The sequence below is a fragment of the Mustela lutreola genome, chromosome 10 (assembly GCF_030435805.1).
Source record: "Mustela lutreola isolate mMusLut2 chromosome 10, mMusLut2.pri, whole genome shotgun sequence".
Taxonomy (NCBI): Eukaryota; Metazoa; Chordata; class Mammalia; order Carnivora; family Mustelidae; genus Mustela; species Mustela lutreola.
Window position 1 is genome coordinate 92,857,749 of NC_081299.1, and position 14,207 is coordinate 92,871,955.

General features: G+C 37.3%; 1 pseudogene; it reads left to right on the plus strand.

Annotated features, from left to right (window-relative positions):
• Positions 1 to 13,253: 13,253 nt before the first annotated feature.
• Positions 13,254 to 13,404, plus strand: LOC131810603 (U4 spliceosomal RNA; annotated as a pseudogene).
• The last annotated feature ends 803 nt before the right edge of the window (positions 13,405 to 14,207 follow it).

Here is a 14,207-nt window from a genome sequence, read left to right on the forward strand (position 1 = left end):
AGGCGCTATATGATAGTTGTTTATCTTAATGCTCTTTAGGCATATTGAGTTCCTTGGGATTCTTAGTCTTACTGAGTTTTGGCATTCAAACTAAAATTTTTTCAGACATCAATAGGATTCCTAAGCAAGTATTTGTATTCTGTCAATCATATAATGTCTTGGGTACTTCCCACTTAACAGTGGCTCTTATTTTTCTTGATTTATATGTTAATTTAATTATCCACCCATCTGTGCCTCAGTTTCCACTATGTAATTTTCTTAAATCCTTAAGTAGACATGTAATTCTTTCTTCCTTCACTCACTAGTTCCCAAACCCCTAAATTTCGACTCTACCCTTAGAATTGGATAAATAATGCATGTAACATATGGATATTTTATAAAATTACATGGTATGAATAAATAAATGTACATAAGGTGGGAAAGAAATGTCCATAAACTACTCTTTCTGGAGAAGTTAAAATATACACATATTTATCTATTTTTCCCCTTTCGTACATTATAACTTGGGATAAGGATTCTTCTTCTCTGCATTCTATGAAAACTAGTAAGATGAGTTAGCAATTGGCTAGGTTTGCTTTGTGAAAGTACTAAATGTGATCTTTCCTTAATATGAAAATGCTATTTTAAGTAATACAGAAAATTTCATCAGACATTTTTAATGAAATTTTATGAATTTAAATGAACAATATGAAAATTAACTCCAAATTTAATGATAGTCACATTAATTACCAAGGGAGTTTGGAGTTCAAAAAAGTTACTAACAGCTAGACAAAACTAATTTAATCATCAAATTTAAAATCATTCAAGTACTATTTGTAGGAATTGGAGAAAAAGAAAACATCATGGAAGAAAAAGAAAAAATGATGGAAAGGGTGAGGAGAAAAAAAAGTAGAGAACATGATCTTGGGAAAAATTATTTCAGCTTTTTAACTATATTCATCAATTTGATAATATGGTTTAAAATCCCATTATAGAATGTATGTATATTCATATTTTACTAATTCGTGTTTTTAAAGATTTCACCTATTTGAGATAGAGAAAAAGAGAGAGTAATTGAGAGAATGAGTGGGAGTGGGACAGAAGGAGAAGCAGATTCCCTGAGGAGCAGGGAGCCCAACCTGGGAATTGATCCCAGGACCCTCAGATCATGAACGGAGCCAAAAGCAGTTGTTTAACTGACTGAGCCACCCAGGTGCCTAGGCATTCATTTTTGATAGTGCTTAGACCAGTTAAAAATAATTAGTTACAAAAGACTTTCATTAGCATCCTAAGACAACTCCATGGAAATATAGTTGCTATCAGTGGTATCCAGGGTTGTCATTTTTAATTTCCTGTCTACAGAAGTTTTAGAAATGGAGTCTAAGTAAAAGCATTTGTGCACAGAAGAGAGTAACAATGAGTTAAAATAGTTCAGGTCAGTGAAATATTCTGCAAGGTTCAGGAGATTGTGTGTGTTTATCACTGACAGACATTTTATGTTTGTTCTATGGGTATAAAGTGAAAAACAAACATTGATCACTTCAAAGCTATTTCAGCTTAAAAAGTGCTAATACATTCTTAGCTTTTGAGCCACAGTGAACTCTGTCAGGTCTTGGAGGGATAATTGTGGACTTTTTCAAAAAATAAGCTATGGTTATCAATATTCCCAAATCCTGACAATTGCTCATTTTTTTCCTCTCATCCCAAAAATAAGATAATCAGTTCTTGTGTCCTATTTACCCTGACTTGTTTTATTTCTGTCTTGCACTGCAATTTCATTATTTTTAGTGCTAGAGGCATGTAACCTATCTAAAATACCTGATTTGCATGTTGAATAATTCAGTTGATTCTCACATGGATGGAACAAAAAACTAATGTTTCATCCAAATAGGACCCAAAAGTATTGGATAATCGCCAAAATAAGAATATAGGAATGTAGTCAAAATATTTGCAGTTGTCATTCTATGAACAACAACAAAAAAAGATTTTAAAACAGCTTTCAGAAAGTATGTTGGACAATAAGTCAGAAAATTAAGGGAGAACTGGGGGGGGGGGAAGGCTAATGGAGAAGTTAAAAATACTAATAGGTAAAGGAGATAGCAAAGTTTACCACACTGAAAAAGAATTAAATGAAGGAATATGTCTTAGAATAATATGAAAATGGTACTAAAATATAGTAGAAAGTTTCTTTTTAGTTAAAAGTAAGGTTTTTTTTTCTAATCATCAGCAACTATAGTGAAAAGAAAGGTGATGAACATTCTGTTACTGTTTAATCATTACAAAAAGAAGGGACTTCTGCTTCCCATAATGGAGTAATGGGGAATAGACTTATGTTTCTACTTAAAACAATGGCTTTCAAGAAACTGGAAATCCCAAAAGGTTGATATCCAGGATCTATAAAGAAGTCCTCAAACTCAACACACACAAAACAGATAATCGTGTCAAAAAATGGACAGAAGATATGAACAGACACTTCTCAAATGAAGACATACAAATGGCTATCAGACACATGAAAAAAATGTTCATCATCACTAGCCATCAGGGAGATTCAAATTAAAACCACATTGAGATACCACCTTACACTAGTTAGAATGGCCAAAATTAGCAAGACAGGAAACAAGTGTTGGAGAGGATGTGGAGAAAGAGGAATCCTCTTCCACTGTTGGTGGGAATGCAAGTTGGTGCAGCCTCTTTGGAGAACACTTTGGAGATTCCTCAAGAAATTAAAAATAGAGCTTCCCTATGACCCTGAAATTGCACTCCTGGGTATTTACCCCAAAGATACAGATGTCGTGAGAAGAAGGGCCATCTGTACCCCAATGTTTATAGCAGCGATGGCCACAGTTGCCAAACTGCGGAAAGAACCAAGATTCCCTTCAGCGGACGAATGGATAAGGAAGATGTGGTCCATATACACTATGGAGTATTATGCCTCCATCAGAAAGGATGAATACCCAACTTTTGTAGCAACATGGACGGGACTGGAAGAGTTTATGCTGAGTGAAATAAGTCAAGCAGAGAGAGTCAATTATCATATGGTTTCGCTTATTTGTGGAGCATAACAAATAGCATGGAGGACATGGGGAGTTAGGAGAAGGGTGTGGGGGGAAATTGGAAGGGGAGGTGAACCATGAGAGACTATGGACTCTGAAAAACAATCTGAGGGGTTTGAAGTGGTGGGAGGGGGGGTGGAAGGTTGGGGGAGCCAGGTGGTAGGTATTAGAGAGCAGGGATTGCATGGAGCACTGGGTGTGGTACAAAAACAATGAATACTGTTACGCTGAAAAGAAATAAAAAAATTTTTAAAAAAAGAAAGAAACTAGAAATCCTACAAAAAAGGAAAATAATCCTTGAAAAATGTGAAACAAACCAAGTGAGCCCTACAATCACCCAGTTTACTGTAATGAGAGTTCCCAGGCCTTAAAGCCAGAAGGGTAACCAAGGCAGAGGGGTAGATTCCCAGAGTGGAACAGATGTTGCTGAAAGTCTACATAGTTCTAGAGAGTTTGGAGTCAAATTACTCAACATTTTGGGCCTTCTATTTTTAGATTTCGATGAACCTTCTTACTGTTTCTGAAAGATCCCCTTCCTCCTTGGTAAAGGCTTGTTTTAGCAACCTGATGTCCCCACAGCACCCCCTCTCCCCTTGCTGAAGGCTTGATTGTCCCCATAGCCGGATGGCAACACATACCAGGATGTCTATTGTTTGTGATCACCCAGTCTGTCAAGAGAAAAAACAAATGAGGAATAGAGTATACCTGGGACTTTCCAGAGTGCTGAGCCAAGGCCCACCAGAACAAACCGTTGTGTCCTTGCCTTAAACCCAGTGCCTGACAATGCTTGATTTAAGTTAACCAATCAGATCCCTGTAACCAAGCATCTGCTTCTTTAAACTCGCTTCCCACCACCCCAACCCTTGCCCTATATAATCTGTTCCCCAATTTAGCCCGGCGCGCTCAGCCCACAAAGGCTGTTGCGTCCGCAGCCGCCTGTGTAACCAATAAACCTCTTGCAATTTGCATCCAGTGGAGGCGTGCTGTTTGATTCTTGGGTGCGGCTCCAGGGTCTTTCATTTCCACGGTGGCTGGACCAGTTTACATTCCCACACCAACACTGTATGAGTGTTGGTTTTTCTTCACCAACACTTGTTTCTTGTATTTTTGATTCTAGCCATTCTGACAGGTGAGAGGTGATATCTCAGCGTAGTTTTGATTTGCATTTCCCTGATGTAGAGCATCTTTTCATGTATCTGTTGGCCATCTGTACATTTTCTTTGGAGACATGTCTGTTCATGCCTATGTCCATTTTTTAACTAAATGATTTATTTTGGGAGGTGTTGAGTTGTATAAGTTCTTTACAGATTTTGGATACTAACCCTTTAACAGATATGTCATTTGAAAATATCTTCTCCCACTCCCTAGGTTGCCTTTTAGTTTTGTCGATAGTTTCCTTTGTGGTACAGAAGCATTTCATTTTGGTGTAGATCCCATACTTAATTTTGGCTTCTACTTCCATTGTCCTAGCAGACATATTTAGAAAAATGTTGCTACAAATCATACCAGAGACATTAAATCCTGTGCTCTCTTCTAAGGTTTTTATGGTTTCAGGTCTCACATTTAGGTTCATAATCAATTTTGAGTTTATTTTTGTGTATGGTCTAAATGGTTCATAGTCTTGCTATCTAGTTTTCCCGAACACCATTTGTTGAAGAGAGTGGCTTTTTTCCCACTGTATTTTCTTGCCTCCTTTGTCAAAAGTTAATTGGCCACATATTTGTGGGGTGATTTCTGGGCTTTCTATTCTGTTCCCTTGATCTTTTTGTCTTTTTTTGGTGCCAGTGCCATACTTTTTTGATCACTGCAGCTTTGTAAATTAACTTTAAATCCAGATTTGTAATACCTCTAGCTTTGTTCTTCTGTTTCAAGATTTCTTTGGCTTTTCAGGTTTCTTTCTTGGTTCCATACAAATTTTCAGATTGCTTGTTCTAGTTCAGTGAAAAATGCTGCTGGTATTGATAGGGTCTGCGTTAAATCTTTAGATTGTTTTTGGTAGTACGCACATTTTAACAATATTTATTTTCCAATCCAGGAGCATGGAATACCTTTCTTTACCCAAAGAATACAAAAACACTACTTTGAAAAAAATTATGTACCCCTAAGTTTATTGCAGCATTATGACAATAGCCAAATTACGGAAGCCGCCCAAGTGGCCACTGATAGATTCAGATGTGTGTGTGTGTCTGTACACACATGAATATTAACCAGCCATTAAAAAAAAGAATGAAATCTTGCAATGTGCAACAACATGGATGGATCTAGAGAGGATAATGTTAAGTGAAATAAGTTATTCATAGAAAGGTAAATACCATATAATTGTACTCACCTGTGGAGTTACGGAACAAAACAATAAACAAAGAAAAACAAGACAACCCAAAAAAGTATACTCTTAACTGTAGAGAATACACAGATGGTGCCTGAAGGGGAATTGGGTGGATGATAAGTAAAATCGGTGAAGTGGATTACAAGTATACTTATGATGAAGAGCACTGAATAATGTATATGATTGTTGAATCCCTACATTGTACACCTGAAAATAATACAACACCATTAGTTCACTACACTGAAATTAAAATTTAAACAAATAAAAATGAAAGAAGAGAGTCTACAGATCAAAGAGAGAAGACAAGTCACTGATATCTGCAGAGAGTAGCTCTAGAATAATTATGGCATCTGAACTGACACACACACAGGTGAAGAACCTACCTGACAGCTGAAAAAGGACAAATGAAAGGGGCTAGAACAACAGTATCTGTTGCTCTCCTGGGGCTGTGCTATTGCCTGTCTGCAAGCCAGAGTGGAAAATCTAATAATTCACAAACCAATGGCAGAGAACCTGAAACGGTTTTCCCTTAGTGGTTGGTATAATTAGCCTTAGAATAAACATCATTCTGTTGTTGCCTTAAAAAAATCTTAAAATACAGATTCAATCAACTAAACTGTCTTCAAGTAGCTTAAATATGTCCTAGCATCAAGCTCAAGAAACTTAGAAATTTTTTATCCTGTGAACTTCCTAACCTCTAAAAAATTAAAAGTCACAGTATCTTTTCACCATTCAAAAATTACCAAGTGTGCAAAGAAGGAGGAAAACATACCTAGAATGAGGAAAAGAAATGAAAGAAACCAGACACAGTAGTGACACAGATACTAAACATAGCACATCAGTAATTAAAGCTATTGTTTATATATTCAACAAGCTAAATGACAGGTTCAACATTTTAAGGAGAAAGATAGGAAAAGAATTAACTTGACCTTATTGTAGCAAAAATTATGTTTAGCATAAAATAAATACATTGGATGTAATTGCTGTAAGATATTGCAGAAAAAAATTCATAAACGTGGATACTTCACAGTAACTTAAAACAGAAAGCATAGTAAGAATGGGAGGAAAACAATGTGATTTGTGATACAACTTCAAGCAGTCATTATACTTAAAATCAGAGTCCCTGAAAGAGACGGATCAAAAATATTTGAATAAATAATTACCCAACAATTTCCCAGTTTGATAAAAACTAAACCCAGGTATTTAGGATGTTCAAGGAATGTTGAGCCCTAATAACACAAGGAAAATTCTACCAAGGACTTTCTTGATTACATGGCTCAAAATAAATATTGGTTTACTGGTTATAAATATTTAAAGACATCCTGAGGAAAAGTATATGTACAGAGAAACAATAGTAAGGATGAAAGTGATTTTTTTGTTACATCAAAGCAAGAGAGAAAACAATTGATCAACATCTTAGAAGTACTGAACAAAAAATTAAGCACAAATTTGATGAATTAGAGAAAACTCTTATAAAACTGAAGGTAAAAGAATTTTTTTTCAGCTACAACCTGAGAGAGAACTGATGTACCAGATCTATACTATAAAAGCAAGTAAAGGTAGTCTTTTAGAATTCTGGTCCCATCTAGCAAAGAAGGAAGACCCTGAACTCATCTCCATAGACATCCCAAATTTACACTATTTATATATAGAACAGTTCCTCCTGCAGAAAAGCAGAGGGCATAACTGAACAACCACTGTGCAACAAAAAATAGGCCACATAGAAAACAGTAAGAGAGACTTGGCAACACAGGTAACCCCCTCCCCTGACAATGCAGATTACAACATGGAAAAATAGTACTAAGGGATTAGGAACAGATTTGTCTGTCCTGGGGCAGAGAAAAAAAAGCTGCCATTTTATTTTTAATTTTTACACAGAGAGTGGGGAGCAAGAGGGAGAGAGAGAAAATCTTAAGCAGATTCCCCACTGAATGAGGAGCCCTCTAGAGGCAAGGCCCGGTCTCATGACCTGAGCTGAAATCCAAAGTAAGATGCTTAACCAACTGAGCCATCCAGGTGCCCCAAAAGCTGCCATTTTAAAGAGCAACTTCTATATGAAAGATCCAGTTACTTTCCAAGTGCTGAAAAGTTCTCTGGGTTGAAGGGACTGATGAAAACCACTGTTGACTTTCTCCCTCCATCCTGAGAAAGTAGCTAGGGACAGGCTTCCATATGCCATAGGCAGCCTGCAGCTTCAGTGTGCCTCCTAGGTCCTAGCCCACATGAGCCATGAATATCCTGGCTATAAAAAGCTGTAATTTAAAAAGAACGACTAGAAAATAAAGGACCTAGCCGTAGGGCCTCCAAATGGCAAGGGAGCTTCAAGAACTTTCTCTGAGTCTGAGGGTCTGGAAAGTGCCACTGCTGACATTCCTTATCTACCTCAATAGTGCAGACAGGAGCAAGGTCTGGCCTGCAGCCTCAGAGAGTCCTGGGTCCCTAAACCATACCCACCCTAGCCAACCCATCAAGACAGCCCCACTGTGGAGCTCATGAGGACACTCCTGAGTAGCACTCACTACAGCTCTAGCCACTGGGCCAACCACCACCAACTGAGTGCCACAGAGAACTCCAGGCCCATATTGCTTTGGCTCCACACAGCTTGGTAGGGTATTCTTGATGTAGACAGAGAACCCTGTGACCTTCTGGCTCATACCTTCTTCTGCAATAGCCAAAACTCTCAGAGTACCCCCTGTATAGAGTGCCCTGGGAACTGCTAGCCTGTGCCTACCTTGACTCCAGCCTCCCCGCCAGAAGAACCCTTGTGCCGAGCACCCCACCATACCCTACCATGCTTCACTTGAGCTTCAGCTGTTCTGCCAGGGCACCCTCTCTGTGGAGAGCCCTACGCCTACCCCAGCCTATGCCCACTTCAGCTGCAGCTGTCCTGCCATAGCAACCTCTGTTTGGAGTGCCCCAGGATGCTGGCCTGTACCCACTTTGGCTCCAGCTGCCCTGCTAAGGTGTCTCCTATACAGAATACCCCAGGCCCCCCTTGCCCACATCCTGGCACAGCTCCATTAATGTCACTAGGGTACTCTCTGCACAGAGAGCCCCAGGACACACAGACTTCCCCTGTATCTTCAATGGTCCTGGTCTTGCCACAGGACCCTCTGTACAGAGTCCTGGGACCACTACAGCCCATGAACCCTTGAGCTCTGCCACCCTATCAAGGCACCCACACAAGTGTCCTGAGATCCCACAACATTACTCCAACTAGTCAGCTAAAGTCACCAGGCATACAGAGTCTACACAGGGAATGACCACACACAAGATCATGACTTCAAATTTAGGAGAAGTAGCTGTGCCACCTAATTCATAGAAACAAATGCAGAAAGTGAAGCAAAATGAGGAAATAGAAGAATATATGCCAATGAAAGAACAAGAAAAAAATCTCAGAAAAAGCACTATATGCAATCTGCCTGATAAAAAGTTGAAATATTTTCCAGAATAGGTCACATCTTAGACCCCAAAACAGTCTCAATAAACTTAAAAGGCTAAAATTATATCATCCAAATTTTGCAATAATAATAGCATAGAACTAGAAAATAATTACAAGGGAAAAAATGGGGGGAAAAAAACAAGCATGTGGAGCCTAAACAACATGCTACTAAGCAACCAACGGATCAACAAATAAAGAGGAAATAAAAAAAAATCTATGGATACAAATGAAAAATGCAAAAAAACAACAGTCCAAAATCTGGAACTCAGTGAAAGAAGTTCTAAGAGGGAAATTTATAGAGATATAGGGCTGCCTCAAGAAACAAGAGAAATCTCAAAAAAATAATAATAATAATGAAAGAAATCTAATGTTACACATAAAGGAACTAGGAAATGGAAAACAAAGCCCTAGTAGACAGAAGGAGATAATCAAGTCCAGAGAAAAAAAGAAAAAAATCAATGAAACCCACAACTGGTTCTTTGAAAAGATGAATTTACAAATGTTTAACCAGACTCATGGAGAGAGAGAGGACACAAATTAAATGAGAACTGAAAGAGCAGTAACAACCAATACTGCAGAACTACAAAGGATAATGAGACTACAGTGAAAAATTATATGCCAATTTATTAGACAACCTAGAAGAAATGGGTAAACACCTAGAAATATACGGTCTTCCAAAATTAAATCAGAAAGAAGTAGAATATCCGAACATGCTAATTACTAGTAACATAATTCAATCAGTAATCAAAAACTCCCATCATTATGTTTTGTGGGCTGAGGGTTGCTGGGGGGAGGGGGGGTTGGGAGAAGGGGGGTGGGGTTATGGACATTGGGGAGAGTATGTGCTATGGTGAGTGCTGTGAAGTGTGTAAACCTGGCGATTCACAGACGAATACCCCTGGGGATAAAAATATATTAAATGTTCATAAAAAATAAATAAAAAATGAAAAAAAACCTCCCATCATTACAAAGTTCAGAACCAGATGGATTCATAGGTAAATTCTACAAAACATTTAAAGAACAGTGAATACCTACTCTCTTTGGACCACTCCAAAAAATCTAAGAAGGAAAGTTCCCAAATTCATTCTATGAGGTCAGCATTACCTGCCACCAAACTAAAAAATGCTGCAAAAGGAAAACCTGCGGGCCAATATCCATGATGAATATAAATGCAAAATTCCTCAACAGGCTAGTAAAAAAATTTCAACAATACTTTAGAAAGGTCTTTCACCAAAATCAAGTGGGATGTATTCTGGGATGTAAGGGTGGTTCAAAATTTACAAGTCCATCATGTGATAAGCCACATTAACAAAATGGAAGATGAAAGTACTTTGATGATTTGCGCACCTGGGTGGCTCAGTCAGCTAAGCATTTGCCTCTGGCTCAGGTCAGGATCCCAGGTCCAGGGATCGGCTCCCTGCTTTCTCCTCTCCCTCTGCTGTTCCCCCTTCTTGTAATCTATCTCTCTCTCTCTCTGTCAGATACATAAATAAAATCTTTTTTTTTTTTTAAGTTACTTGATTATTTCAATAGACGCAGGGACACCTGGGTGGCTCAGTTGATTCAACATCCAACTCTTGATTCCAGCTCAGGTCATGATCTCAGGATCATGGTGGGATCAAGCCCCACCTCAGGCTCTGGATCTCTCTCCCTTTGTCCCTCCCCCACTTGCATTCTCTCTCTCTCTCTAAAATAAAACCTTCAATAGATGCAGATAAAGCATTTGATGAAGCACACACCCATTTATAAATAACTATCAGCTAAACAGGTTTAGAGGGAATATACCTCAACACAATAAAGACCACAGATGAAAACCCACAGTGAACATCATACTCATTGGTGAAAAACTGAGAGTTTTTTCTCTAAAATCAGGAACAAGACAGAGATGATCACTTTCACCACTTACATTTAATATAGTACTGTAATTCCTAGCTCTAGCAATCAAAGAAATAATGGGCACCCATACTGGTAAGGAAGAAATGAAACTGTCAGTGTTTGCAGGTAACATGATATTATACATAAAAACTCTAAAGACTATATCAAAACATTATTAGAAGTAATAAACGAATTCAGTGAAGATGTAGGATTTAAGCTAATACACAGAAAATGAGTTTGAGTTTCTTTTTTTTTAATTTATTTTTTATTTTCAGCATAACAGTATTCATTATTTTTTTTACACAAAGTAGAAGAAAGAGAAATTAAGAAAACAACTCCATATACAGTTGTAACAAAAACAATAAAATATTAAAGAGAATACAAATATAAAATTATTTCAGGTTCATGGATTGGATTAATCAGTATTGTTAACATGTCCATAATGCCCAGGAAACCTACAGATTCAATGTAATCCCTATCACAATACCAAAAGGGGTACCTGGGTGGCTGTCTTCCTGCAGCTCAGGTCATGATCCCAGGGTCCTGGGATCTAGTCCTGCATCAGACTGCCTGCTCAGCGGAGATGTCTGCTACTCCCTCTCTCTCTCCCCCTGCTCATGCTCTTTCTCTCCTTTGCTCTCTCAAATAAATAAATAAAATCTTTAAAAAAAAAAAAAAGAATTTTTCACAGAAGTAGAAGAAATAGTAAAATTTTTTATTATGGAACTCCAAAAAAAAAAAAAAAAATACAAACAAACAACAACCAAAAAACCCCAACAGTCAAAGCAATCCTGAGAAGGAAAAACAAAGCTGGGATACACATTCCCAGATTTCAGAATATACCAGGAAACTGTAGTGATCAAATCAGTATGGTACTGACACAAAGATAGACACATAGAGTAATGGAAGAGAATAGAGAACCTAGAAAAAAAAAAAAAACATATCATATCATATAGTCAATTAATCAATTAATCTATGACAAAGGAGGCAAGAATGGATTCTGATTCTGATAATAGGAAAGGCTTTATAAAAGTGAGGGCAAGAAGTATACAGAAAATCTCTGTACCTTCAGCTCTCTTTGGCCGTCAATGTAAAATTGCTCTAAAAACAGTCTATTTAAGAAAAAAAACAATAAAGGCGCCTGGGTGGATCAATGGGTTAAGCTGCTGCCTTCGGCTCAGGTCATGATCTCAGGGTCCTGGGATCGAGTCTCGCATGGGGGGGGGGCGTCTCTGCTCAGCAGGGAGCCTGCTTCCCTTCCTCTCTCTCTGCCTCTTGTGATCTCTCTCTGTCAAATAAATAAATAAAATCTTTAAAAAAAAACAATAAATGAGAACACCTGAAAGAATGGATTTGTCACTTATATTGAGAAAACAAAGGATATAATGGTGTGGAAATCAAGACTTCTACACAGTATTGAGATACTTAGGAGTGGAAAGGCTGTTGTCACTGAAATAAAATTGATAAATGACTGCCAACTTACAACTGAAAGCCTTTAAGATGAAGAACCAAATTCACTTACATGATAAATATTACAGAATATTTGCCTTATATTTTCATAAATTATAATATAAATGTAATGAGATGGGGCACCTGGGTGGCTCAGTTGGTTAAGTGACTGACTGCCTTTGGCTCAGGTCATGATCCTGGAGTCCCAGGATAGCCCCACATTGGGCTCCCCGCTCAGCAGGGAGTCTGCTTCTCCCTCTAACCCTCCCTCCTGTCATGCTCTCTCTCTCATTCTCTCACTCTTAAATAAAATTTAAAAAATAATGAAACAGACAAAACTTTATGACCATATAATAGCAGATATTGTTATAATCTATAATTACCTTAATGTGTGTTATAACTTAAATACACACTGAAATGAGAGTAGTAGAATAACTTAATCAAATATGGACTTAGTCAGTCTTATAATTTGTTTTAAAAAATAAAAGTAGGGGCACCTGGGTGGCTCAATGGGTTAAAGGCTCTGCCTTCAGGTCAGGTCGTGGTCTCAGAGTCCTGGGATCGAGCTCCACATCTGGCTCCCTGCTGAGCGGAGAGCCTGCTTCCTCCACTCTCTCTGCCTGCCTCTCTGACTACTTGTGACCTCTGTGTGTATGTGTGTGTCAAGTAAATTTTAAAAATCATAAAAAAATTAAAAATTAAAAAATAAAAAATAAAAGTATTTAGAAAACACACACACATAGTCCAAGAAAACAAGAGATCCCTAAGTGGTATATAGATTTTTTTTCCCCAAATAATATCCATGCATTCACGAGAATTTTAAATGTGGTCATTTGTTACACAATTGAAACTATTCATTGAGTTGGCTTTGTGTGTTGAGTCATTGATTTTACTGCTATTCACCAACATTTTCAGTTCCTTTCAAGTTCTGGCTATCTACCTATATCTGTACCTGTCTTCTAACATGTGTACCAATTCAATGACCTTTGAGTAGAAGATTATAAGTATGGGGAGAATTAGTATTTCTGTTTTCAGTCTAAATTGCATTCCTTCCCCAGTAGTATTTATTATACAACTGATAATCAGTTCTAAAAACAGATAATCTCACAGTTTTGAAGCTATTCTATTGAGCTTTGCGCAGTGGCAGTATCGTAGCCAATGAGGTTTATCCGAGGCGTGATTATTGCTAATTGAAGCTATTCTATTGGATAACTGAATTTCTCATAAAAAGCCCCACAAAGGTTTACAAGGTGCAATCACAAAAACATAATTTAATAATTGTCAATCAGGCTTAAAAATGTATTTAAGAACTACATGGTTACTTTTAATGAAAAATGTTTAGAAACCATTAAAATATGTCTTTAGATTTACTTATACAAACTCACCTATTGACCATTATTATATTTATTTGTATTATAAATATAGTTAGATTTCTTATTCATTGAAAATCCTAAAGAACAATATCTTGTGTATATAACAATATCTTTAAAGAATGGATGTATATTCAATACATTCATATAACATCTCTCATGGACACCTACAAAGTGAATTACATTTTGGTTTAATTACCACTGTTACCAACTGGGAAAATGATCAATTCAAATTACAGTAAACAAATACATGAAAAAACTGACTATTTGCAATTACTTAAGCAGTTTACTTTGAACAAGACATATTGGTGCCAATTCTCAGAACTTGTAACCAAATTACAGGTATTATATTTCATCAGATGATTTGGAATGAAAAAATAATTCTTTAAAATTGAGTCAGTTCTCAGAATTTCTCTCAATTGTAAATCAAAATGGCAAAAGTTAAAAAAAACTAGCCTATATAAATGTAAATAAATGCATGGAGTAGTGACTTAAATGTGAGTACTAGATACTAAATAACTAATTCATACAGTTCCATAAGAAGTTTAAATAAATAATTTTAAAGGACTTATTTATTTTAGAGAGAAATCAAGAGTGGGGGAAGAGGCAGAAGGAGAGAGAGACAGAGAATCCCAAGAAAATCCTCCTCTCAGGATAAGGCTCAATCTCAGGACCCTGAGATCATGACTTGAGCTGAAATCAAGAGTTGGATG